The 27,746-nt window shown below is 46.4% G+C and overlaps 1 protein-coding gene across 1 annotated transcript in view; it reads left to right on the forward strand.

Moving 5' to 3' along the window:
- Nucleotides 1–2,922: 2,922 nt before the first annotated feature.
- Nucleotides 2,923–27,746, forward strand: part of LOC144145588 (uncharacterized) — a 286,537-nt gene continuing 261,713 nt past the window's right edge. The window contains exon 1 of the mRNA XM_077677237.1: nt 2,923–2,933. The gene's annotated coding sequence lies outside the window, so the exon portion shown is untranslated. The remainder of the gene's footprint in view (nt 2,934–27,746) is intronic.

Consider the following 27,746-nt stretch of genomic DNA (forward strand, 5'->3'; position numbering starts at 1 on the left):
AGGCCGCACCCCAAGCCCCTTTGTGCAATTCCATCAATACGCGGATTTTTTTTTTAATCCGGTGGGAATTGTCCGGCCGCGGGATTCGAACCACGGTCCTTCTGCACGCGAGACGGGTGTTCTACCTCTACGCCATCGCTGCTACGTCATCGGCGCCATCTACGCCATCGCCACCAATCCACACTTATTTACAAAAATATTGCGTAGAATTGACTTAACAGGTTAGAGCGAAAAATTCACACCTGCAGGAACTCGAACCCCAGTCGTTAGCGCCGAAACCCAATATTCTACCCCTGCGCCCCGGTAGCCGACGAGCCGAGTTCTTTGAGCAGTAACTCAAAACAAAACATAGCAATGTTGTCCTGCCCACAGAATAAAGCTGAACATTATTCTGCGGTCTGGTCCACAGAATATGCAGTGTGAAATAGCAACTAACGGCCTGCAAATAGACGTGACGTCACTGCTATGCTTCCTAAGCGTGACTGCGAGTGGCGCATGCTCCTTCCTTAATTTTTACAAGTATTACAAATAAACTAAGGCTATATAGTAGTGCTACAAGGTAAAGCAGGTGAATGCTTAAGTTTAATTACGCAACAAAGCCGTAAATGAAAGTTCGGTGAATTAATTTTAGTGCTCCCTTTAGTTGCGTTTAAATACCGACAAACACGGTGGGAGGTCTCTTTTAAGTCTTTCAACGTCTTCAATCTTTCTACTGCCGACGTATTTCACATAGATCAAGGAGAGATGCAGTCATATTTTTATTATTTAACAAGAACTTTTTTTAGGAAAGCGATTGAAGCGCCAGCGATAAAATGCAGATCACTACTGCAAAGACCTTGACAATCCTGGAGCCCATAAACGCACGCGCAGAAAATTCATAGAGAAAATAAAGTTAACGGTGCCTAAGCGCTACTTATGAGATGTGAATGCGGATGCATTAAAATCCTATTGATCACCGCAGGTCTGCGGCTTTCTGCACGGCGCACACCACCCTGGCTCGGTGGGATTTCCGAAGGCAAATTTTATGATGCACCATGTTTGTTGGCTGGCGGCTTGTTCGCTCAGTGTGCCTCTTAATGCTTGAGGATTAAAGCGCACGTGACGTTGAGTTATGCGGTTTTGAAGTGAGAGTCCGCGAAGCTCGTGGATTTCAGGGAGGCATTTCGGGACAAAAACCTGAAAAACTTAGCGAATAAATATTTAGTGCCGCCCACTCATATTTTAAGTGTGGGTTGTTTTTTGTTTTGTTAGTTTTGCATAGAAATTACTTCCGAAACTTCATGCCATGGTTCATGCAATCAGGCTGTCTGTTGTAGTGTTTATACCCGTGTTCAACGGATGGGTTGTGAATTTGAGGGATGTTGGCTAGGCCAGAACTGCTATAGTGCCGAAGGCCGTCAACGGTCTGAACGTTCGGAAAAGGTTGAAGAAGACGGAGGCCCTAGCTTACGACTAATCTCTATAAAAAGATAACAGATAAATCTGTGAGTTTATGGTACGTAATTGGCGCACTTTGATCTAAAGAAACTTCTATCTGTTAGTCAGTTTTTTTGGTTCTAGTACGCAGTTAATTCCAGCGGTTTATTCCAGTAAGCGGATATTGAGTTTGACAACCATTGCGTTCGGAATAATCTCCAGATTCAAATAAACTGTTGTATTAAAGAAATCATCTGGGCATCGAACACGAACTAAATTTACATATTTGGTTTGTCAACGTTTTATGGCTTATAATTTTTGCTTTTACCCTTTGTCTTGCTTCTGTGGGCAAAATCTGGTCTGTTCCGGGGGGGAAGGGTGGGGGGGTGCTGGGCCTTTGTGCGTTAGTTTTCCCGGGTGGAATAAAATATGCAAGCGCAGATCTCGTGTCTGCTGGAGTCGTGCACATATTTGCAATCCTGAGCGTCTTCGCTCGCTTTCGAAACAAGAACGAAAATCGCAGACGGCTCTACCGTGAGGGTGAGGACGCAGTGCAGAGCAATGTTAAAAAAGCAGCCCATCAATGCAAATAAAGAATAATTAGATATGACTTCCACAGAGCGGAATAATGTGAAGCAAAAGCAAAACAAAAGAGGAAAAACGAACAAAGGGGAAAAAGAGAACGGGCATAATCGTGCAAGAGCGGAAGGCTAATTCGGTTAGGCAGCGGACAGCGCGAGACAACTTTTTCTGGTTCGGCTTCGAACTTTGGCTCCTCTATCTGTCCTTCAGCTGTCAGGAACACTATCCCACTTAAGTGGGTCAGTTGCAAGAAAAGGGGAAAAGGAACACTAGAGAAGTTATGCAAATAAATCTAGTGAAATCAGATAAACCACGCTGCTCAACTGACCTGCCAGACCTCGCTGCTCAAGTATTTACACGCGGAAACGTACGTCTACTTGGTTTTGACGTCATTCTCAGCCGTTTCCTGTGACATCCTGTCCGTTCGGATGCTTGGAAGATGACAGTAAAGAGGAGTTCGTGGTATTCCTATTATTAAACGGTACATCGTGTGGAAATGTACCTATTTTAGTCTAAGAAAACGTTACGGGCTTCAGTCACTTGTTTTAAATGTTGCTTTATCTTTTGACACTACTACGGCTTGTGTCATTTCCCCAGTCTCATAGATCAGACAGAACGCTAGAGCGTGAACATGCTATCTCCCGCTTTAGTGAAATTATGAAGCACACAGGGTATTTCGCCACTTTTGGGCCTGTCATCGAAGCCCACACTTTTACCTCCAGACTTATGAACCCTCCCATTATGTAACACGAAAGCCTGCGATTTGGCCTTCTTGCCGTCATCTCGCTTGATGTTAGAAATTCGCTTGATGTTAGATTGGAAATCGCGATACCACGAGAAGAATTCAACTACGCACTTAGCAATTAACTTAATACCCCGTCAACAATTCTCTAAGGATTTAAGCGCAGATGGTTACGTTGAGGCAGCGAACAGTCACTGCAGGACCAAGTACATTCCCTCAATGCATTCTCCTGTTAACTTTGTGAAATTGAACACACCCTTTCGGATAATGTTTCGTGTTGCTTTAATAGGTTCACTTCGCCGCTCCTCTTTTTGGTGACCACAGAAAGGAGTGCATTAAGCCGCAATATTCTGAGCAGCACCTCCTACTCTGAAGAAGTATGGTGAGTTTGACTTAAACGCTATAAACTATCCTGCTTCCAATGCTTACTTGCAGCAAGAAGTGCATGCGTAGTGTACAGGGGGGCACAAGCGTTCCACAACAACGTTGGCTGCCATTGTCAACAACGTATCTCTCTCTCTCTCTCTCTCTCTCTCTCTCTCTCTCTCTCTCTCTCTCTCTCTCTCTCTCTCTCTCTCTCTCTCTCTCTCTCTCTCTCTCTCTCTCTCTCTCTCTCTCTCTCTCTCTCTCTCGGACATTATATACGTAGTTTGTTACAATTATAGATATTATCGTTGTTGCACGTAGTTGTTGCGCGTGGTTGTTGCGTGCAGACGGCCGGCGCGTACCTCCCTGACGATTTCAGGTTTGTAGAAAGTAGACATAAACACCTTGACAATCTGTAAGCATGATACTTTGCAGTTTCTTGGCACTTATCTACGTTTTCTGCTTTCGGGTTTTATTTTACCCGAATAAACTAAGATGTCTTTACGCCTACGCTGGCCGATGCGACCCTACATGGCACCGTCGTGCACGTTGACATGCATGTCTTTACGTGGCATTTGGATTTTAGAAATGTTTGAGTGCATTGAGTCACACGCTTCATACTGCACGAATGTGATGCATCATTAAGCGCATGTTTCTTGCGACACCACTCAAAAAAGCTTAAGAATGTGCTGATTGTACGCTGAAACTCAAAAACGCTCGCGTGTCGAGATTTCGGCGTACGTTGAAGATCATGATGTGGCTAAAATAAATTCCGCAGAGCTCCACTACATCACACCTTATGGCCAACAGTCTCACGCCCAATGCCACCCATATCACCCAACTGTGCAGTTGTGTCGCGTTTGCAGTGAAATTGGTCACCGACAAGACGCTTGTCTGCAACTCCCCCACCGAAAAAAAATATATTGCGTGTAGAAGAGTATCACTCCCACTTGCATTCGGAAAACAGCGCTCCTGTAAAGGGTGCTTTGCCTGTATATTACTCTTTGTGGGGCAAAGACTGCTTCTTGTTCAGTTTTGTACGCTCAAGAACTAAGTGAGTGAGTGAGCGGGTGAGTGAGTGAGTGAGTGAGTGAGTGAGTGAGTGAGTGAGTGAGTGAGTGAGTGAGTGAGTGAGTGAGTGAGTGAGTGAGTGAGTGAGTGAGTGAGTGAGTGAGTGAGTGAGTGAGTGAGTGAGTGAGTGAGTGAGTGATGACTTGACATATGATGACATCACGGGACGGGAAGGTGACAACGTAGCTGTAGTTTCACGTAAGCTTGCGGCGACTGTTATTAGAGAGTTTTATCAGTCCGTCCGTTCCGTCACGTACGTTGCTACCGGGTTGCCGGGACCCGTCTGCGCCTGCACGCGCGGAAGGACGAGGAGGAAGACCGAGGAAGCATGGACATGGCGAAGGCAGGCCAGCGGAACTAATCTCCCTACCGTGACGAATGCCCGAGTGCCCAGACGGGTCCCGGTAAACACACTAACTACGTACCGGACGGAACGGAGGGACTGCTAAAACTCTCTATTACCTCACGTCTGGTCGTAACGTCCTTTGAAGACACGTGCCCTTGCAAGGTATCTGGGGGGGGGGGGCTGTTGTCTGCGCCGCATGTAGCATGCCCACCTGGTGCGGCCCCATACTACCATACCATTCATGTTACGGGCGTTATAGCATGATTAATATCAGTAGACATTTTGTTGTGTAAAAAGTTGCTCCTCATTGCGAAGTTGAATTTGCAGTGAAGGGGCTTTACTGCAAATTTTAAGGAACGGCACAAGAATATTTCAAAAAAGCACGAACATTTTGTTCACATCTTCCAATTCTGCTTAACCTTACGTTCAAGAAGATTTAAATGAAGGGATACCTTGATTCTTTAGAGGCGCTTAGGTCGCGGCAACTTCTGGAGATCATAAAGCATTAATGCAACGAGGCCTCATTACCACAGGAAGTTTAAGTTGTCTACTACAGTACTAAGATACTAATCATCGTCTCCTTAGTGTGTAGACGTCACTCAAGCTGCCTAGCTGGAATACGTGTAGCGTCGTTCGCCGGATGTGCTAATGGCCCTTGAAACTTGTTTCAAAAGCACGTTCCACTGAGTTAATGGCGAGTGCCACGCCAGTGGGTTTCCTACAGTACTTCAACTAAAGCTGCTAATGGCCTTCGTAGAACTTCCTCGCTGCTGCACCACAGCCACTGAACCACTCTCAAACAATTTGTTGTTAAACAGGGCGTTCCCAATACAAAGCGTGCAGTGATGAAATTACAGCTCTTGGAGGCTTTGTAAGCCGGAAGTGCCGCAAATTGAGTAGCTCGCACATTAAGATATGAATAACAACAAAACAACAAGAAAAAAAAACTCCGCCTAGACGCAAGCAGTTTCGAAATCGTTGCTAAAGAGGGGCGTTTTGGTGAAAAAGTAAGTGTTGTGGGCTACGGAAAAGACGGGTCACCCGCGGATGGGACGAGCGTTGGTGCTCACCTTCATCAACACTCCATCAACCCGCACATCGCTGCAGGCTACGAATCATTAGGCGCCCAGCATTGCGTAGGATTGCTGCTTCCCCTCCCCTCTCCTCCCCCGGGAGGCTGCGCTCAAACAAATTCGAGCGTAGTGCTAAATTAGTCGAGGAGACGCGGCGTGCATGCATCGGCATCAAACCTCGCACCAAAGCAAAATTAAGCACTCTCGAGCGGTGCTAATTGCCTACTCTCAGGCTGTTCTGTTTTATATTAAAGACGATAGTCTTTCTTGGGCTACTTAAACCCAGAAATTTTGGTCTGTCTGTATGTCTGTATGTCTGTCCGTCTGTCTGTCTGTGACTCGATTCAGCCACCCGGCCAAAGCAAAACAATGCCTGCGCAATAGTCTTATATAGTCACAGCTAAATCTACCCGACTATGTCCGGTGGAATGTTCATACTTGTCAACATTGTTGAAGAAGAACAAGACATTACGCAAATATGAGACAACAAATCAATACAGAAGTGATATTTGCAGTGTTCCTTTATAAAAAAATCAAACATGCTTGAATTTCCGAAATTAAATACTTCATCAACTGCAGAAAAAGAATTCACTCCGCCGTCGCCTGCTGTCGCCCGCGCCACTATAGCTTCTGGGGCCATTTTAAGAAATCAACCGGCAACAGTACGCAAGGTTCCACTAGGTAGGTTCCACGTTCTGCTTGCAACGCACGTGGAGTAGGGAAACGCGGTTCTATAAACGCTGAAGTAGGGCGCCTCGATTAACGCGCGTCTTCGCCGTACGGCAGCGTTCGCATCGAGACACCCGGTTTGGAGCAGTGGAACGCGGGAAATTTAAAATGATTTAAGCAAACCTTTGGCGTCTTTACTTTGGGAGGAGCGCGACTCAAACGGAACAACATGAGAGGTGAGCGGGAAAGCGAAGGGAGGCATTTACTTCGCAAAAGCCGATAAAGACTATCGTCTTTTGACGGCATTTGCAACGAAAGGAGCAGATACGCGGCCAATTTTTTGCATCGTATTCTTCGTTCTACGGCCATTCGGCGCTTGATGCTCACTCGAGTGAAGTGAACGCCAGGCCTGAAAAAGTATAGGCCGTAAAAAAAGAACTGTCGCATGGAAAGAAAAAAAACTGTAGGCCTAAAAGATAAGTTCAAGAGATGAGGTCGGTAATTATAATAGAGGATCCTAGAATATATTTTTATTTTAGCGGATGCAAGTCACTGGGAATGCCTGAAAGGTTGCACAGTAAGGACTTCGCGAACACTGCGCTCAGAAGACGTCACTGTCATAAATTTAACTTAGTAAAAGGTCCTATTTCTGTGAAAATTTCAAGCTAAAATAGTATCATAGTTTTTGTGTCCAAGTCTTTTCCTCCAGTAACAGCCATAAGGAACATACGTTTCGTCGTTTCTTTGTTCCTTGCCATCCTTAATGCGCAAAAGTAGGTTAACTGTATAGGGAAGAAATGATCGTTTTTTTAATTTATATCTGCATAAGACACAGTGGCAACAACGATTCGACAGCCGAACGTAATGCGCATAAAATAACAAAACGTTTCGACGAGCGGGAAGCCGATTTTGGAAGAAGTATTACGAATCGCGTCATAAGCTACATGAAAGCAGAGGGGTTTGAGCGATCACTTTTCGAGCATGTTTATCGTATCAACACGAAAATATTCCATCCCCTTAATGCGCCCTGCACAAGAATCGCCTTCTGGCTAGAAGCTACACATCTTTAATGGCCAAGTTGGGAAATTTTAAATAAACAAACTGGTAAATTGACATCGTCCTTGACTGCAACACGGCCATTTATTTCTGGTACGAAATCGAAGCGCGCTTCAGCCTGGCCGGGCCTCAAGCTCCTGTGCGTGGAAACTGACCACCCCGTTGTTCATGACTGCGTACTCGCCATAGGCATTCACTCCCTCTAGAGAAGCGAGGAAACACTGGAGTGCGCCCTCCACCCACAGCCCGCATGGCGACATTTTATGTGGAAAGTGGAATGAACGATTAGCGCACTGGGTACATCTGACTCTGCCCTGGAACTGCGAAGAGCACTCGCCTGAGGCAGTCATGTACTGAAGCGCAATAAGACAAACGCGGACAGGCACCGACAGGGAAACTTCCAAGACCAAGAAAAACTTCGAGTTGTCAACGGGCCAGTGCATCCAAGTCTTAGTTGAGCAATCCCTCCTTTCAGTTGTATATACACGAGAGATTACCGCCGGCTTATAAGAGCCACAGAATTCTTTCAGTATTTGTTACTGTGTTGCTGTTGTCATTGTTCTTGCTCTTTGTGTTTTTCTACCAGGACTTACGTTCATTGTCATCTCACTACCCAAAACATGTACCCGACTCATTCGCGGTTATAGCTACTCCTGAATCATGCGTTACCGGCTGCATAACGTGTATATTTACGTGTAAATGAAGTTGTTGTTAAAAAGAAAAAAAAGCCAGCGTAGCTTAGTCCGTGAGACGACAGGCTGTCACTGCGTTTCCCTATTCGAGTTCAGGTTCGATTCCTGGTGGTGCCAGTAATTTCTTTCATTTAGCGTGGCGTTTTCTGCCGACGCGGACACGGAAATTTCCTTGACTGGTAGAGGTATACTGCTTCCCAGTAAAACAAAGAAAAGAAACACCACTCCGTAACAGTTGCCAGCATTCATCAGATGGTTATAAATATTTTATGTAGTTTTCTGCTTTTGTTGGCGACCCTGGGTACACGCGACATGTTAACGCAAGATCGGCTAGTACCACTTAACAATTGAGACCAGGCACTAATATTTTTCTGCCACTCGATTAAACTTCATTCGATCGAAGCCAGACCCACAGATGTAGAAATCAGTCTAAGGGAATGTGCATCACTTGGGAACGAGGCAAAGTTATGAAGAGAGACAGGAAAAGGGGTGAATAAACAGCGCAGAGGAGTTACGCTTAATTACACACAAAAGAGAATGGTTACTGATATACTTCATCCCTCGAGGACTTATTGGCAGCCATTCCAAAAACGCATCCCCTCTTGCCACAATGTCCTCAGCAGTTACGCCTTGTGGATGACAAGCAAAAAAATCGGATTTACAGCAGCACGCATCAATGCGTCAAAAGAAAACGAAAGAGATCAGTCACGGTTTGTGAAAGAGTAGCGAATTTGAAGTCCGCCTTACTAGACGCCGTTCCGCATAATTTTTGTTCACTTCATTTCACTCATACCCCATCGTCCATTTTTCGCCCCTTCCGGCTATGGCATGTTTTCCTGTGGGAAATTCAAGTTTTCATTTGCAGTCTGTAACCTTTCCGTCTATTACATAATATCTAGTCTAGCTCGGGGGTTTACTGAGGGACTATGAACTCGGCAACAAATATAACTTTGAAAGTATCAAACGAAGAGCTGCGAATATATCTTTTGAAATCTTTCAGTGAGCTGTTTTCGATTCTCCCGCCTTGCGCAGATCTATAAAAAGCGCATCTCTCTCGAATGGCTTGGCCGGGAGTGATGGCTACCATTCCTTCTCAATTTCGATTCAGTTAGCGACGGAAAAAAGTGAATAATAAGGAGCCTAAAGCGAATCGACGTTTTGTTCTGTTTTCATACAAATGATCATCGTATTTTTGCAGCCCCATTTCATCAAAAGTATTGTTTCTGTGGGCGCTTTTGTTATAGGATTCAGTTTAGAAAGAAGGGTACTGTCATCAGCTGATCGGAACCACTGACAAACGAGCGAACGGGTTATTTCATTTGGTAACGGTGCGCTTGATACGATCGGGTAATAGAAACTCAGATTTTGTCAAGAAAGGAAAACGTGGCGTGATTCGGTCTCTTTCAGCTGCACACTGGTGTCTTGTTTATTTACCCTTATGTTGGGAAGTGTAGTGTTATTGATGAAAAAATTTGTTCCCAGCAGCAAACATAAATCCGGCCACGACCACAGAAGACATACTGTAATTTGAATTTCGCTGTGGGTGATTTTTACTCACTTTGAAATTTGAAGCCAAAGTAACCGAGCAGGGCGACACTTTCTGTGTTTCGATGCCTGGATAATATGCCTGGCATCGAAACACAGCTTTCGCTGCTGACTATCCATGAATCAGCGAAAAATATTATGAGCACAATCATATTGGTTGCAGTAAGCTTATTGACCAATTGTCCCTTGTCAAGAATGAGGATGGCAGTGCGGATTATTGTTCCGGCTGTTGGCTGCCCAGTGAAGACGGCGGAAATTATTATCTGGGGTTGTTAGCTTTTTGGCCAACCTTTGTGTTGACGACGATGACGATGGCAATTCGGATGATTTTTCCGTGCCTCTCGAGCTCAGAGCTCGCCCGAATACGAGCGGCAACTGCTGGCAGTCCAGCGGCTCGAGGCTGCTCTGGCCCGGCAAAGGCGAAAAGGAGACCCTCCTTCGGGAGGGGACTCGCCGAGTAGCCTGAACCGGTGCCCAGGCATAGCTTCGGGGTCTGCTTAGTACATAGACAGGGGGTGGCGAAGACCTGCGTGGCCTGACCCGCCTCCCCGCCGGAAATTTTCAATAAATGTCATTTTCTCTCTCTCTCCGTGCCTCTCGACCGACTGTTAGAGCGAGCGATGGAGAGAGTTACACCCCGTAAACTGCCGACAATCCTCCACGATAAATGACACCCTTAAACATGATCACGGTCTATCTGTTGATAACGGTCGCTTCTGAACACCTGCCGTCCAGATACCGAAGATGCACAAACTGGATACGTGCAAACGTACTTAAAAGGCTTTCTGGGACAAAAACAGCCCACCCTCACCAGAATGAGATTTTGCAACTCAAGCTTCGCACCGGGTCTTAAATTTGAGCCGATCCACTGAGCGCTTTTTAAGATTAACTCCTCGATACCCCCCCCCTTCCCCCCCCCCCCTCCATTGAAAGCTCATCCAAATTGAGGTCATTGGCTGGCGGCAGCAGCAGACCGAGAAATTTTTCTACTCAGCTGGTCATTCATTCATCCATTCATTCATTCATTCATTCATTCATTCATTCATTCATTCATTCATCAGTCCACAAACAATGAGTCTCTCCCGATATGGGAAGTTTCACCCGGGTGCTACACCATGTGACCAAATCCTGTTCCAGTGAGGGTGGGCAGGTTTTGTACCGGGGAAACTGGCACCTATCAATGTTAGCCTTACCGCTAAGCCTTGTTATACTTTTAAGTGCAGAGCACTTTAGCGGCTCGCCTTGTCGTCTTAGCTCGCTCGCTGGACCCTAGTAGAGCCCCACGGCGTTCCGTCGTAGCGGCTGTCGTAGCCGCATAACCCAGAGGCTTAGAAAGCCAAGCGGTTTTATAGTCATATGCGTTCGAAACTGATCTTCTTAGACTCACGGGGTGTTCTGCAAGCTCTAAGAAGGCTGTCCAACCACCGCAGTCAGCTTGTGTGTGAAATCAGTGAAATCCACACAGCGGTAGTGCGCGCGGGCCATTACATCGTGCTTCAATAGCTTCCTGGTCATTCGGGAATAGAAGGAAATATAATATCTGATGCAGCCGCCAGCGCTGGCCACTCTCTGCGTAAGACGACACAGCTTCCTTTCTCTCGAGAGGATGGTTGTGCCCTTATCCATCGAACTGGTTGGAGAGAGCAAATGTTGAAGTGGCAGCACCCTCGCAGCGGATATCCACCTCTACATGGAATTGACCCTTTCTGTAAATTCCGTGTTCCACCCGGCCTAAGCAAAACGTCTGAAGGTGTACTGCATCGTTTGCGTCTCAACGTGGCTTACACCCGAAGCTTCAAGTTTAAAATAGGGTGGGAGGATTCACCACTGTGCCCCACGTGCGCTGTGCTCGAGACTACCGAGCACTTGTGTATATGCCCGCGATTTTCCGCTGCGCGAATTACAGCGGCGAGCTGCCTGTCTCGTGTTCGACGTGGAGCAAGCCTTCAGTTGTACCACTTTCTTGGACCCTGGGACAACAACAATGACTAATATTTAGGGACAAAAATCCTTCTGCGTTTTTTGCGAGATTCAGGACTAGACAAAACTTTGTAATTCTTCCATTGTGCGCATGGCTACGTCTGTACGCGTTTGCGTCGTAGTGTACGCTTTGACTCCTTTTTCTTGTTAGGCGCTCTGTGCTTCCTGGGCTCCATTCGCTCAATTTTTATTGCATTTCCTTAACTTTATTTCGAGTTTTTTCCTTGCACTACATTGCGTGCCATTTTTATTTTTACTTTTTTTTCTCTCTATTGCTGCTTTTCCGATCTCTCACATTCACTTCACTGCATTGTAATCATCCCCATCTGGCGTAGCAAGCACTGCCGCTAGCAGAGCTGACCTCTCCAGCCCACATTAAAGAGTTCTATCTCTCTCTCTCTCTCTCTCTCTCTCTCTCTCTCTCTCTCTCTCTCTCTCTCTCTCTCTCTCTCTCTCTCTCTCTCTCTCTCTCTCTCTCTCTCTCTCGTGAACCGCTACCGTTTGTCATACATCTTCTAGCGCAAAGATGACTGTAAGGACATTTGAGGCAAAATATACGTAATTAACTGGCAGCGCCCTCGTTCATTTAGTTAGGAACGCCCATTGGGTTGGTTTTCACGATAGTAAGCGAAAAAAAGTGGCAGTGCAACGCCGGCACATGCTAGAGGAAAAGCAAGCACAAAAAGAACGTAATTTCTTGAGATGTGGAGGGGGCCAGGCTGAACGGACTTCCGTATAGTCAAGGCCTGTGCCCTTTGAACATTCGATTTCTTGGTGGCTGTTGCTTGTCGTTTGCCGGGTGAGATCGACCTCCATGAGCTCTAATATTGCACCTGCCTGTCGTTCCCAACCCGCCGACATTTTTATCCCGTTCCTCCGCTTAACTGCCTGCCTTAGTCAACTTCGAGCTGCTTTCAAGCTGTTTTTGTCACTCACCCCGTTAGAGTAGGATGATCTGTTTGTTGTCTACCCGCATGCGCTCATGCACTCCACCATGCCTTCTAATCTCTCTACCCCCCGCTCCAACCCTCCGCCGGTTTCTGCAGGATTGTCTACACTGCACTTCACGATTGTCTACACTGCAACCATAAGTTTGTTTTAACGCATGCAACGGAAGTTCTCTTGTGGCGTACCGGAACATTCGCGTCGTATATGGCATACCACAATAATATGGGCATAACTTTCCTACGTGGTTACTACGCCGTACTCGAGAGAGTCGTAGTTCTTCGCGCGCGGTGCGAACATCGCCCTTCATTTATTCTAGCTTTAGTGCCGCTGTTTCTTAACAATGAAGGTGTCAGCAGAGGAGACAACGCATGGTGCGCTCCGGTGCACCGAGCTCCGCCGCCGACGACGCTCTCATGAGAATTGGCATGGATGCAGGCTCGCCATTGCGTGGAGCTTCCCCCAACTTTTCCCGAAAGTGTGTATGGAACGACGGAGCATAGGAGCTCTGCGCTGAAAGAGAAACTGCTTTGCGGCTTGCGCTATGCAATCAGTACTCGCATCACGAAGCGCTGAGGCGCACTGATAAATTGTTCTTCGTAGCATACCATTTTTTTCAGTACGAGGCGAGCTTAGAAACTACGAGCATGACAAACAGCGGTGGTTTGCGGAGGGAGGCTGAGGGATTAGTTATGTGCTTCCGTCCACCGCCGTTCTGTTGCTAAGGCGCTCTGTTGTGGAGAGCTGAAAGGCCTTTCCGACAGGGGCAGGTGGAGGAAGGGGGTTCGGGGGCCGTTTTAGACATTACCGCCAATCGGAAATGGGTAAGTTAGAGCAGGAAGTTTGGTAGGATTAAGTTTGGCTTGCAGCGTGCTTCCGACTAGCGAACTCAGTGAATATAATCCTCCAGTTGGAGGAAGCACGTACGACTGCCATTTTTGAGCAAAAAATAGAAAAAAGAACTCCATACGCCCCTGCAGATAATTACTGACGTCGAAAAAACACTCCCACCACCTTCCCTGGTAAAGAAAGTTATTTCTGTATTCTTTAATAAGGGAGGCATGGTAACGGCATATAAAAAACTTGAAAATGTCCAATAAAATTTTATAAAATCGGATCAGCGTGAGGGCGAGAGGAAGGAAAATGGTGGACGTGAGTGCAAGAAAATTGACAGATGTGTTGGCGAAAGAACATTTTGTTAATGCGGCTACACTGACGAGGTATTTATTATCAGTATTTATATAAAGACGCCATATCATAGTCATGCCAAACTTTGGCGTTGCTGCGATCCTTCAAAATTTAAATTGCGAGGGCTTACTCAGACTATCCGAGAGCTCTCTCACGGGGCGTCTTCTTAAGCATCTATAGTAGTCTTTGTTTAAGGTCCATGCCACGAACAAGCGCGATATTCACTCTGAACACACCAATACATACATACACTTAGAAACTTCCCCTTCTAAAATTATGCATATGTGTCTTCATTCGAGATCATCGGTGTTTTCGTTCGAAACAGCGTCCTCTTTAAGTTTGTTTCCCTTTTTGTTCGTCACTGAAACTGGCATTTGCGAAATTGCTCTTTTTACTTTTTACGACCGTTTTAAATTTTTCAGTGAGTGCAATTACGCTGTTATTTTATCTGTTAGCACTTGTTGCGTGTGGACTTCCCTAAACTAACGTGCTTCCATTTTGGCGCTCGGCGCTGGAGGCACCTTTCCGTCACTCATTACTTGCGCTCGTAGCATTGAATGCGTTTTTTAACTCTGTACCCCTCCCCCCTATCTCCCATCCCACTGCGCCCGGCGCGCGGGATTGCGTCCGCGAGAGCGCACGCAGGCGTGTGTTGTTGTGTGTCCGTGTTATTTTAAACGAGAGGGAGGGAGGGAGGGAGGGAGGGAGGGAGGGAGGGAGGGAGGGAGGGAGGGAGGGAGGGAGGGAGGGCGTAAGGGAGGGAGGGAGGGGGAATGAGGGCAATAGATCAACGAAGGTGGGCAGCTATGGTTTCTAGGTACCTATACTTCAAAACCGTGGACACGCAGTGGTTAAGAAAGACTAGAAGGCTAACGATGAAATACGGAAAGAACAGTGGGGAATCCAGAACAGCCAAGGTAACCAAAAAAGAGGCAAGGCAGATTGAAACGAATAAATGGAGGGAAAAAATGGAAGCTAAAACGTCGTTAGAGATGTACAGGGCTGAGAAATTGAACATCAGAAAGGAAAATTCTACGATAATTCCCAGGGCAGTGCTTTGCTTTTTGAGGCTACAGCAGGTTGCCTGCGAACTAAGAGTTTTGTGGGGAAGTATTCACAAAGTGATGGAGTATGCGTGGTCTGCAGAAAAGAAACAGAAACTATGTGGCACATAGTGTTAGAATGTGAGGGTATCCATCCAAATCTACATGAAGGGAATATTGGGCTTTAGAAGCCCTAGGATTTAAGGCTATCACAGAGGAAGTTAACTTCAAGGCTGTCGAGGGGACGAAAAGAAGATTAGAATGCTGGTGGACGAAAAGCAGAGAGGGGAATATTTCCTACGACAGTTACCACCTGTAACAGGAAAAAAAGGTATTTTGTGCCTAATAAGCTCTTGTGCCTGCCCTAAGCGGCGCTAGTATTAAACCAAGAGTGTAAAACATGGGTATATTAGTCCCTTTTGGTAAGATGACATGTCATCACCTCGCTACAAAGGGAAACCAATAGCAATCACCATCATCATCATCATCAGGGAGAGAAAGAGAGAGAGAGTATGAAAGATTTCGGGGAGCAACAGCGTACCAAATTTAAATTATTATTTGTACCGCTGTGATCTGGCCCCTTCACCCCTTTGTGTATTTTGCAATGAATTAGAGACTATAGAACATTTTCTCCTCCACTGCCGACGGTTTGCCTCCCTACGAAAAAGATATTTGGAAAACCCTTTTAATCAACTGGCCCACCCACTCACTCTTCCTCTAATATTATCATTCGGGGCGACAGTACTGGGTTTTTGCCGCGGGGATCTTTGCCGCGCTGTACACTCATTCATCTTTGAATCACGCCGTCTGCCGTGCTAGCAGCTAATTCAAGATGGCGGGCTGCTCTTAAAAACATGTCTGCGCCTGTATCCTTTGCCTTCCCGCTCTCTGCCTCCCCTTCGTTGCCGAATCTTCTTTCTTTAATTTTATTACATAATTTCCACGAATGTCCTTCGGCCAATCCTTTCCTTATTCATTTGTGCTGATTTTGTAGTTGGTGAGCTCTATCTGCTACCGCACCTTATTTTCTGGCAGTTTACTTATTATCTTTTTACTCCCGCTCATACTCACCTTTTTCTGTAATTATTCACTTTTCTTCTTTTAATCCAAATTAGTTTTTTCTCTTCTCTCAGTTAGCGCCCATTTCCTGGCCAATCCCCCTGAGTGGGTACGAGCCACTTTTTTTTGGACCAACAACAACAACAACTGTCTCCAAACTATAGAACTGAAAAGCACGGCGCTTAACCTGGTCTGACGTTTCTTCGCTTTCGAAGCGCGGACACGCGCATTTGTCAGCGCAAATGCTTCTGTAAATCTAATTTGGAAAGCTTTTTGGTTCGTATTCCAGCTTCATGACAACTGCGAGATTTCTCGTCAGCCAGGTAATACGAGGTGTAGTCACCCGTCTTTTTCAGCCAACGTTGAAAGGAAAGCAAAAGAAGGAAGGAAGGAAGGATGTAGAAGAAAGGCAGGAAAGTTAACCTGGCCAGAGCTTAGTTTGCTATCCTGCACGTGAGAAAGGGTACATAGGAAAAAAATAAGAGTAAGGAGAGAATGAATGAAAATTGGAGTGGACAGGTATGCCCAGCGCTGAAGTACTAAACGTTCAAGTTCAGTGATTGCCTCTGAAGGCTTTCAGAGTACAGTCTGGAGTTTAAATTCGTCGCCCATAGAAAGCGTAGGACTTCCTTAATCGCCTCCTGAGCGGATGACAGAGAAGGCCAGTGACTCAAAATCTTCTCCTAGAACATGGCCGCCGAGAGTCCAGGTTCCTCAGCGCTGACGACAGCTTTTTTCTTTCAGCCGAGTAGCGTGGGCACTCGCATAAAACGTGCCGGATCTTCTCCATCGTGCCGCGCGTTTCGCACTCCTCACTTGCTGCCATTCCTATTAAGTATGAGTAAGCATTTGTGAATGTCGCCCCCAGCCAGAGACGGCAAAGAAGAGTTGCGTCAGACCGTGGGAGGCTTAGTGGAAGGGGACGTTGTAGGTGTGGGTCAAGGGCACCAATGCGTGCACATGTGAATTCATCTGGATGCCATTGGGAGATTGCTGTTTCCCGGGCAAATATGCGGAGGGCCCTAGCTGCGTCCGTCCTAGACAGTGGGATGAGCACAGTCGCCGCTGTTTGATGCGCCAGCCGGGCGGCAGCGTCCGCACTGTCGTTGCCGACAATGCCGCAGTGACTGGGAAGCCACTGCAGGGTGACATCATGACCCGCCTGGGCAGCACGGTCGTACACAATTCTTATTTTTGTCAGTAGCTGTTCGTGTGGTCCCAGCTCAGGGCTGACTGGAGTGACTGAAGTGCAGGCTTCGAATCACAGAAGATAGCTCATCTCCGGCACGAACTTAGCTCGATGGTGCGAGTAGTGCTACGGATGGCCGTACGTTCTGTGACCGTGGAGATTGTAGGATTGGCTATCTTTTCTTTTTTTTTTACTACGAAAAGAAAGTAAAAAAATAAGAAAAAAACACTGGGATGACGTGGAGAGCGTTTCTAGGCCGACTGTTGAGCGTCGGACGTAGAAATGTTTCAGACGGGAACGTCTTGGCAATGCAGCGGCCTGTCATAAACAATAAGGCGCAGGCCAATATTACGCGCGCACCCTGCTTGACTCGCGGGCAGCGAAATAAAAATGGCAGCACTGACTGACAGAACTGTCGCTCTGGTTCTTCCCATCAATGAAATCGCGATAATTTTATTTTTGTAACGACATTTCGTTGCTCAAAGAAATATTCTTGTAAACATGGGTTTTACCCATAAATGATGTTCGCTTGGAATGTCTGAATGTAAGCTTGGGCATAGCCAGCCTTTGAAATTTGTTCTCTGCTTCACTTAGATGCTGAAGTTCTGACTTGATAATGATCTGTGCAAACAAAAATGCGCAATTGGCAGGTGCTTAGAAGTTGAATATAAAATGGAAAAACAACTTGTACGTGCGTGCTTTATTTATTTGTTTCTGTTTTTTTTTGCTTGGCACCATCGATTGGCACTGTCCGAAGACAAGTAAATTGAATGTAAACTGTTATTATGTTTCCAGCTCTTAATGTACTATGGAAGATAATGTGTTACGTTGATGAGCACATGTTAGTTGTCTGGCACTTGTTCGTGAAATGTCCATGGTACACGCCTTGCTACCTAGGTCTACAAGCACAAGAAATCTCTGCAGAAATTCAGAGAATTATCTACTAATCCGTAGCATTCTTATACCGCCTGTCTTGAGTGTGAATTTTTTCCAGCCACATTTTTTGTATCTTCTAAATCCTGTTCGACCAATTATCTACAATTACGCTATTATAAGGATTACAGGTGAAACTTTGGCGAAATCTTCAATATTGTGGAAATGGCATGCGTTACACGTTTTGCCGTTTTCCGTAATTATTTTAATATTTTGAATATTTTTTTAGTTTTTCAGAATTTCGACGGACCAATTATCTCAATTTACGTTACTCTAAGGATTACATTTGGAACTTTCGCAAAATATGCATTATTTTGGAAATGCAGGGCGTTACACGGTTCGCCATTTCCCGTAATTATGTTATATTTTTCTTATTTTTTAGTTCTTCAAAATTTTGTTCGACCAATTATTTCCATTTACGCAATCATAACGATTACAGGCGAAACTTTCGGTAAATCTACATTATTGTGGAAATGCCATGCGGTATACGTTTTTACATTTTTCTTTATTTTTCTATTTTTTTTTTGTTATTTTGTAGTTTTTCAAAATTTCGCAGGACCAAATATCTCCATTTACGTTACTCTAACGATTACATTTAAAGATTTCGCGATATCTGCAATATCGTGGAAATGCAGGGCGTTACATGGTTCGCCATTTTCGTAATCATTTTATTTTTTTCGCAATTTTTTCAGTTTTTCGAAATTGCGTTCGACCAATTATCTCCATTTACGCAATTATAATGATTACAGGTTAAACTTTCCCGAAATGCGATTTATTGTGTAAATGCCATGCGGTACACGTTTTGACATTTTCCGTAATTTCTCTATATTCTTGCTATTTTTTAGTGTTTCAAAATTTCGTTCGAGCAATTATCTCCATTTACGTTATTCTTACGATTACATTTCAAACTTCCGCGAAATCTGCATTTTTATGGAAAATTAGGGCGTTACACGCTACTGGCTGTCGGGATACTCGGCAAAGAATGCTGCGCATTAAAAGTAAACGTGATTTATAATGTTGCAATGTGAATAGCACCACCAGGCTATTACTGGTAAGCGGATCGTAAACGTGGCATCAATGTCAGTGCCATGACCATAACTTACGTCATATACTCTAAGAAGTACCCTAGCGTCACTAAATAAAGGCTTTTAGAGTATGGGCACTCTTTTTTCTCATTGTTATGTGCCGCCAGGATTTTCATTGGTCGGTCGGCCCCACGTGATATTTGTTTACATATGTGCGCAGCCATTTTGTTTCTGGGCGCCTCTCTCTATATATCTCTGGTGCGCGGACGCTAGAGCGGCTGGTCACACTCTGCCCGTCACAACCGGCGGTGGTTTCGTTGGTAGAAATGGCAACACTGCAAGCTAGAAACAAAATGGCGCCCAGACGCTTCCGGGTGCATGAAGTGATGGTACTCTTAAGCGTAGCTTATTTAGTGACGCTAAAGTGCCCGTAAGTCTTGTTCACCACAGCCCTCCAAAATTACCAAGTGAAGTGACCTAGAGTGCCGATTCGGCGAATTATGAAGCCCAACGTATTATTGCACTACAAAAAAAAAATGTTACCAGTGGCTTAGCTCCGCTATGCCAGGATATATGTAGCCTGAGCTAAGGTTCAGCTGGTTATTCTCAGCTTTCCTAGTTGTCTAGGATTAGTTTGATTATCATGCTTACTGCTGCTTCGTGGATCTATCGCGATTCATGAATCTAACATGAATCTATCGTGGGCATCATCAGTGCGTCTAAATTTTTGTTCATCAATTTCTGTTTAATCTCTCGTTATTCTTTTACACACGTATGAGGCGCATAGCGCGAATGTTGCTCGCTTGCCATCTGGATTTCTTTTAGGGGCGAAGCTCCTAAAGCCATGGGTCTGTCCATCCCTTGTGTCTCGTGGTGCGTGACCGCCGCATGCTTTCGGAGATGTCGCAAAGTGGGCCGCGTTGCACGCGCAAGAACCGGCTGCAACCGGCAGCGCAAACTCGGCACCGGGAGCGCGAGCTTGTCTGTGTTCGCCAACGGAGGCGGGAGCGCACGTGCACTGCGAGGGGGAGATCACGCAAGAGATCACGCCACGAACGCAGGCAGTCGTTCTCGGAGATCGAACGAGACGCAAGGACCTTTGCTCGTTTCCTCTCGTCTTGTTCGGGCACAAGTTCGCCCTAAATAAAAGTTCTTTCTTTACCGTTGTGTCCCATCCTACGTGACAAATTGTGGTGGAGGTGCGGGGTAGTCCTCGATGGCGCGGGGTCTTTCACCAGGTCTGGGCCTGGGAGCATTGACTCCGAAAATAAAAGTTGATTTTTACAATGTACGCACACAGTCTTACGTCTTTCTTAATGATGTAATGGGCGAACTTTCACGGGAGAGTTACGGTTACCGATGATCTCCCCCTCTCGAGCTTCGTCCCACTTATCATCATTCATTCCGTGGATATGGCGTGATTTTTTCGTCCATGCGTTTCTCAACCTAGAAATTCTTGCTGAACACTCAATGCAAAGAAAAGAGACAGGTCGCGATTTTAAATGATTACTTACCTTGGCCGGATACATTAAGCTTGCGTAATGTGAGGAAGGCTCTGATAAGAAAGGTTCGCAAACATGCCTTTCTGAGACCGTCGCAATAGAAAATTGCACAGGCGTACGCAGCACTCACGTGCAGGTTCTCGTTTTCTCTGGCCACTATTGACCCAGCGAAAACGTTTTCAGTTTGACTTTTTTTAAAGCGAGCCTTTCTATGCCTCAATGATGGTGTTCGATGTGGCGCCAAAAGGCACTGCAGGAAACCCAATTTTACACAGTGGGCTTTACGAAACGACGATTATTAGCGAAGGCACATCAAGCGCCTCAAGAAAAAAAAATGAGAGCAGTTACACTCAACGCAAAAGCTGTCGGAAGTGCAGAGCAGTGATTCGCCATACAGGCCGTGGCGCCGTTCCCTGCTCTCTCCTACCACCTGTCACGCTCTTACCCTCTATGTCTAACTGTTTTGATAAATTGAACAAAGGTTTGTTCAATGCAATTCAATTTTCCCGCCTTCGCAGTGCTCGCGCGCCTTATCCTGAGACAGCTCGCATACTTTTCTTTATCTTTTGTTTCTTGTTCTCTCTGAAACAGCACAAGATGGAGTTTTGTTCTCTTTGTGCCAGCCTTCGCTTCGCACGTGCTGCAGCCTTTCTGTGCCGTTTTGAACACGTCATTTTTCTTCGGCGACCACATTTTTTGCTTGTTATCGTAAAAACCAACGCAATGAGCATTCTTATCTAAATAGACACGGTAGGAAATGCCGGTTAATTACATATATTTTGCCTCAAGTGCACCTGCAGTTTCTTTTGGGCAAAATAATGGGGACATGTATGACATGTGCGAGCGGTTCCAGGAGTTTTGAACGGTTCTGCTTATATAAACCTTTTGTCCAAGTATCCTCTTAACTTTTGTCCAGAAGGCTGGATCGAGGGACAAGCGGGTATCTTTTCGAAACTTCTGTTTGCGAGCGTGACGCCGCGTGACCGCGGACGAGCTACGACGACAAGCGGGCCCCTAAAGGGCTGTGCACTTAAAAAAACGCTTCCCGCGATCGGAATCAAACCTGGGTCTCTCGCGTTAGGACGCCGACGTGTATCCGATGGCGCCATTCCAACGCGGCCGAAGCAGGTTAAACTGCGGACTTTCACTCAGGTTACATGGGAGAAAGCTTCGCGTTTTAAACATCTTTCTCTTAAGAAAGCGGCTTTGATATTTTTTTTTTCTCTTGCGGGTCTATTACCTGCCACTGCAAGCAATACCCGTGAGACCAGTGTACCGGCAGCCGGCAGCAGTAACGAGCTCGGACAGCAACGAAAATCTTCGCATTGTAACCAATATGTTTCTCTTTCACCGGCAACTGCAGTCTCCCTTACATCAATGAAGAAGCCGCTTAAGCCACATTAACCTCTCATGACCGTATTTTCTCACATTCGTCCTCTCCCGGCATACGGCACCTTCAAGGGCAGCACATTAAGAAACGAAGAATGAAGCCTACCCTAGGTGAACCCGAATGGCATTCTGGAACTGTCACGTCGGAGTCCACCCCAACCCTTAAATCAGTATTATTAACATCATTAGAAAAATTCCTCGTTCATAAGATTTTATTTGACCTTTGGGGTAATTATTTTTACTTAAAAATGCAGAAATGAAAAAAGGACACTCACCACACCTATAACAGGCCAGGTTTCATGCGAATCAATACAAAAAGAACGCTACTCACGATTTCTAGATAGCACAACATATATTCGAAGAGAACTAGTGCTCACAAGATGACGCGAATGCAATAATGCTTGAAATGAAGCGCCTTGTAAATTTTGCGCACATATGGGGCCGCACTGTGTCTTTAGAAGCAGTTGTAAATCCACCATTTATCTTCATAAAATGCCGCCCAAAGAGTTTCAAAGTAGCACATGCGAGCGGCCACAGAAACACCCGTTGGGCGAAACTTACCCTCGGCCACCCATGGAAGCCTTCGGATTACGTGGCGAGATTGGTGGCCGTGGGCTTAACATCGCGCGCTGCAACAGTAGTTGATAAGCACTCGTTAGGGGAGCCCGCGCGTGTAATCTCGCACGTTCTTACTGACGCGCGTTTTCGGGCTTTGTCGGCCTCGTGGGAGCCCGTCTTTGTTGCAACCAAGTTTCCGGCTGCCTGACTTTCTATTCCGAAAAAAAGTTCAGGTTACTGGAGGCCTCTTCCTGTAACTCCAAAACAAGCGAAACGTTTGGAGTTTTACTACTGCCGTTATGACATTAGCACAAACATTCGTTTTCTGCAAGCCGACTGTGGAATTAGCCAGCCAGATTGCGCGTCGAGAACGTTGTTTTGTCTCATTGGTGCAGTGAAAGTGGGATTCCTATGTACGCGGATGCACGTGCCAGTCGGGAGGTTTAAGCGTTCCCGCCGCCGACATTTAGGTGACACGTAGAAGTAGGAGAAACTTCTATGTTGACAGTAAATCACTTTTACGCTTGTTGGGGCCACAGGTTCCTTACAGCCAGCCTTTCTGGCAATTTGAACAACGTATGTTTCAAGCAAAGGTTATGCAAACGTAATTCGAAGACTATTTCCCAGAAAACAACCGCCGCAGTGGCTCAGGGGCTAAGGCGTTGCGCTGCTGAGCACGAGGACGCTGGTTCGATTCCCGGCCGCGGCGGCCGCTTTTCTGATGGAGGCGAAAAGCAAAAACGCCCGTGTGTACGAGATTTCGGTGTATGTTAAAGATCCCCAGGCCTAGGTGGTCAAAATTAATCCGGAGCCCTCCACTGCGGCGCGCCTCATTGCCTGCGTTGCGTCGGCGCGTTAAACTCAGCAATCAATAAATCTATTTCCCAGAAAACATGTCGCTGCACCGAAACCACCATCACGGTGGTTGGAATAAAGCTAAGGCCAGCGCAAATGTTAGCAAGTTATCAGTTTCAAAATCTTAGTCGTTCGTTCTGTTTGACTACAGGGAAGCCTGATAAATGCGTTACGGCCTTTGACTTCAAATTATGTGTTAGCAACATGTAATGAGGGCTTCGCGAGTAATTCGAGCACACTAATTATAGAAGCTGCAATTAGGCGAGTAGCGAAGTATGTTCCCTTTTAATGTCCTCACTCTTCGGCGGTTCGAGTGCGAGTATGCGCCAAAACAAAGTAACCCAGCGATGAAGAAACGGAGACCAAAGGAAAGGAGCGGTGGCAATAACGAGAGGACGTGTTCGGCAGTTGCAAACTGATGATGTTAACCCGCCGCGGTGGTTTAGTGGATAAGGCGTTGTGCTGCTGAGCACGAGGTCGCGGGTTCGATTCCCGGCCGCGGCGGCCGCTTTTCTGATGGAGGCGAAAAGCAAAAACGCCCGTGTGTACGAGATTTCGGCGCACGATAAAGATCCCCAGGTGGTCAAAATTAATCCGGAGCCCTCCACTGCGGCGCGCCTCATTGCCTGCGTTGCGTCGGCGCGTTAAACCCCCCAATCAATCAAAAGAGCGGTGGCAATAACGAGAGGACGTGTTCGGCAGTTGCAAACTGATGATGTCGCAATCGCTGAGTCATAAGGAGTGCTCATGTGTAGTCGCACTTTTCTCGCTATTTTTTTATTCCCACGGTGTGGGTGCGTTTGCTATCTGCCTACGTGCTTCATTTTTCTAATGATTGCAGCTGGGTGCATCTTTCGCTAGCAGCAGTTATGACCAAAGTCGGCGTCTTGATACAAGAAACACTGGAGGCCTCAAACACCGCGGCGTTGCATCAAGACAGGCAAGGCTCTTCGGCCAAAACGTTTTTGGTTCGAGACTAATCCAATTTGTGACCGGTCGTATAAAGTTGTTTTTCCTCATTTTTTCGCGTCTCCTTTATCTGGGCGATAACCTCCAAAGCGTGTTAATTGACCTTTCAAACATTTCAGCCTCAAGGTGTCGTATCAAAGCATGCCACATAAAAGCGACGATGAGTCGAGTCAGCGCCCTCAAAAGAGAAGCAATTGCGATGGCTGAGAAAGGCTATTATTATATTGCTTTACCCAAAGAACGTTTCACCATTTTCCTATAGCTGGGGGCCAGCGTCTCATGTTTCGGCATCGGACATTACCCCGGAGGCCGTGAACTCTAAAGGGCTCATGGGGGGAAGAGACCAAGCAGAGGAAAGGAATGTCCCCTTAACGCTCCATTTAAGGCCGACGACGTGACGACGACACCACGGTAGCTGCACACTGGCTACGATCCGCGCTTTTTCTGCAACGACAGTTTACGCTCAGTGCGCTCAGCAGCCCTCGACGTCATCCTTCGCCGGCACGTGAAGCAATGAAAAAGCGTGGGTCGTTGCGCTGGCAAAGGGCAAATGTCAGGCACTTTGTTTTCGGCGAGAGGCGGCCGTACGTCGGACCTTAATCACTTCTCCACGACTAGGTTCATTTAGACCGGCCTATTTACAGATTAATGCGACTACGGGCCGCCCACTCCACTTACTCTATTAGCAGTCGCGGCGATATGTATCTTGCCAATGATGTACCTTTTTTTTGCTTGTAGCTAGAGGCTGTTGGGGTTTTGTTTTATCCAGCATTTCGACCTGTGCGCTGGTGTCTCTCACAGAAATAAGGCTGCGAATTACAGCGAATAATGTGCACGAGGCAAACTGCGGTTTTACAGCTGGGGTGCGTGGTAGTCTGAGAGGCACTAGTTTACACTCGGCTGAGAGCCCGTTTACAAGGAGGTTGGCAACACCAAGTAGATACTAGGGGTGATGTCGGTGTGTGTCGCTGGAAGAGGCCTTCACCTTGCACTGACGCAAATATGATGAAGACGGTTGTCATGAAGGGGGTTAGCATAATCATGTTGTTGATGATGATTAGGATGATGTTGATAATGACGACGACGATGATGATTATGATGATGATGATGATGAGAGTGTCCAATGGGGTCAAAGCCAGGTGGACTGGCAAGGGTGGTCGTTAGTGGACTGTGGAATGCATCGGACGTGAATCGAAGTTTTCACGCAATTTTCCCTGACCTTCATGAAATTAGGATGACTTGCTTGCTTTATTTTCCTATCTATATGCGACTAATGCCAGTGCGTGCTGTAGAAATAAGGGTGCCCCAAAAAGTAAACAAAGCACATGTGGAGATTTTGAGGGAATTTCTCCGCCATGTGCCTAGCCAGCAACCTCTAAGTGACCTTTCAAGGAAGTCGCTCTAGAATGAAGTCGGGCCGCACATATTCTATTTATGGTGGCAGTCGCATAAAATACGAATTATTATAATTTTACGAAGGCGTTCTTCGTTTACTCTTTGGGGCACCTGTACAACATGTACGCTTCCCCATAAGGAGCCACGGCGAATGCGAGCTATTATATCTAGGCAGTGCAGTACATGGGAGAATATATTGTAAGGAGGGTTGACCCTTAAGGCGCCACTTGAGTGGGCCCCCTGTTTTCACATACCAGGTGCCGATTAAATAACCCGCTCGTCCTCTTACCCTCTTCCTCTACGTTCCCTTTGAACGTTATTCCCGCTTTCCCTATAAGTACACACCTCGCGCCTGACTGAGCATACCTGACATCAACATCGAAGGTGACTGGCATAGATCGCGTTTTTCTCGGGCATAAGTATATTGTTTCTCCTAGATTATTGATCATATGAATTTAAATTGAAGTTCCACTAATGATACCGGAAAGGAATGCATACTCAAGTGCTCATTTCAGGGCCCTAACAAAATTGTTACGAGTTCAAACTGAAATACGCTGTTACATACTGAAGGAGTCGTCCAATCGGGCTCCGTCGCCTCCGTCATGTGTGGTAGCGTGGTGGTCGAGCGGCCAGCAAAAGTTGCGGCCTCGTTGATGGCAACAAGAATCCGAAGTCAAACTTAATGGTTTACTGCATGGCGAGAGATGATCAGCGACGATACAGAAACATCATCCTTCCGGGCGAGCGTACAGCAGGATTCGATTAGAGCGACAGCGGGATCCAATGCTGTTAAATGAATGTCTCCTGGGCTCGGAGGAACCGCGTATTTATCCCCAAAGTGCTAGCGGTCAAACAGCTTTCCTAGTGCTTTGCACGCGGCACGAAAATAGTACAGACGCACACAAACGCTCTTTCCAGAGTTCGTGAGGGACAGGAGTAGCGGCGCACGTTGAGCCTGAGAGAGGGGAGGGAGAGGAGATCTCGGCGAGCGGCGTCCGCTTCGCACGTGCATGTTTCTGCATGAACAGTTTGTTTTTGAATTTTGTAGCTGCAACGACTTGAGTCACCGGGTCCCGCTCTGTAGGCGTTTTCCGACATGTTGTTGTTGATGATGATGATTTCTATTGATTTCCTCTTTGTAGCGGGGTGATGACTTGTCATTTACCAAAAAGGACTTGTATACCTATGTTTTATACTCTTGGTTTAATTAATACTATCGCTGCTTAGGGCAGGCACAAAAAGCTAATTAGACACAAAATACTTTTTCTGTTACAAGTGATAACTGTCCTAGGCAATATTCCCCTCTATGCTTTTCGTCCACCAGCATTGTAATCTCTTTTTTGTCGCCTCGACAGCCTTCAAGTTAACTACCTCTGTGCCACCCTTACGCCCGAGGAAGGCGGACTCCCGAGCGGACTTGTACGCCAGAGGAAGGTGGACTCTGCCGCAAGGCACAAGACCTCTACAGAAAGCTTGCAGCACGCACGAACAGGGTAGCTGCGCGCTGACGCGTAACACCTAAAATTATTGCAACTGGTAGTAAAAACTGAATTTGTCAGGCAAAGGTCCAGTACTTTTAATAGTGACGTGGCAAGTAGAATGGCGATTCTGTAGAACACGAGAAGTAAGAAAGTTCCCAGACACACACAATACTTTTAGAGCACCACTTTTTTATGTTTTTTTTCAAACAGCGAAGCCGTTTAGCAACTCGTAGTGGTGGTAGTGGTGGTTGTTGTTTGGGATCAGGCGGGGTTAGCCTGGCTGGATATGCCGGCAATTGCTCCGCTCAAGCTTCTCCTAATTAGTCCATGTTAGGATCCTTTCACCACGAGTTCGCCAGTTCCGTCTCCTGAAAAAAGCTTAGTAGAAGGCGTGACACGTCTCTGCGCAGCATCATCCGAACGGGCTCAGCGAAGACCCCAGCATGGCTATTCAAGGTGGGCCTCGTGCGATCGCCTCTGTGTTCGTCATGTGCAGTGATAGGGGATGTACACCACTCTGTAATGTGTTGCCCAGAGCATGATATCGAGCAGACTGCAATGCTCTCAGCAATTCGAAAGTTAGCAGCAACTCGTAATGTTTCGTGTCCGCAGTTAAAAATACCAAGAAATTGCGAGCGAGCGCGGGCTTGGCGGCGATCACCCGGCAGTTAACAAAA

The sequence above is a fragment of the Haemaphysalis longicornis genome, unplaced genomic scaffold, assembly GCF_048455015.1.
Source record: "Haemaphysalis longicornis isolate Haplotype H1 unplaced genomic scaffold, Haemaphysalis longicornis Haplotype H1 scaffold_7, whole genome shotgun sequence".
NCBI classification, from domain to species: domain Eukaryota; kingdom Metazoa; phylum Arthropoda; class Arachnida; order Ixodida; family Ixodidae; genus Haemaphysalis; species Haemaphysalis longicornis.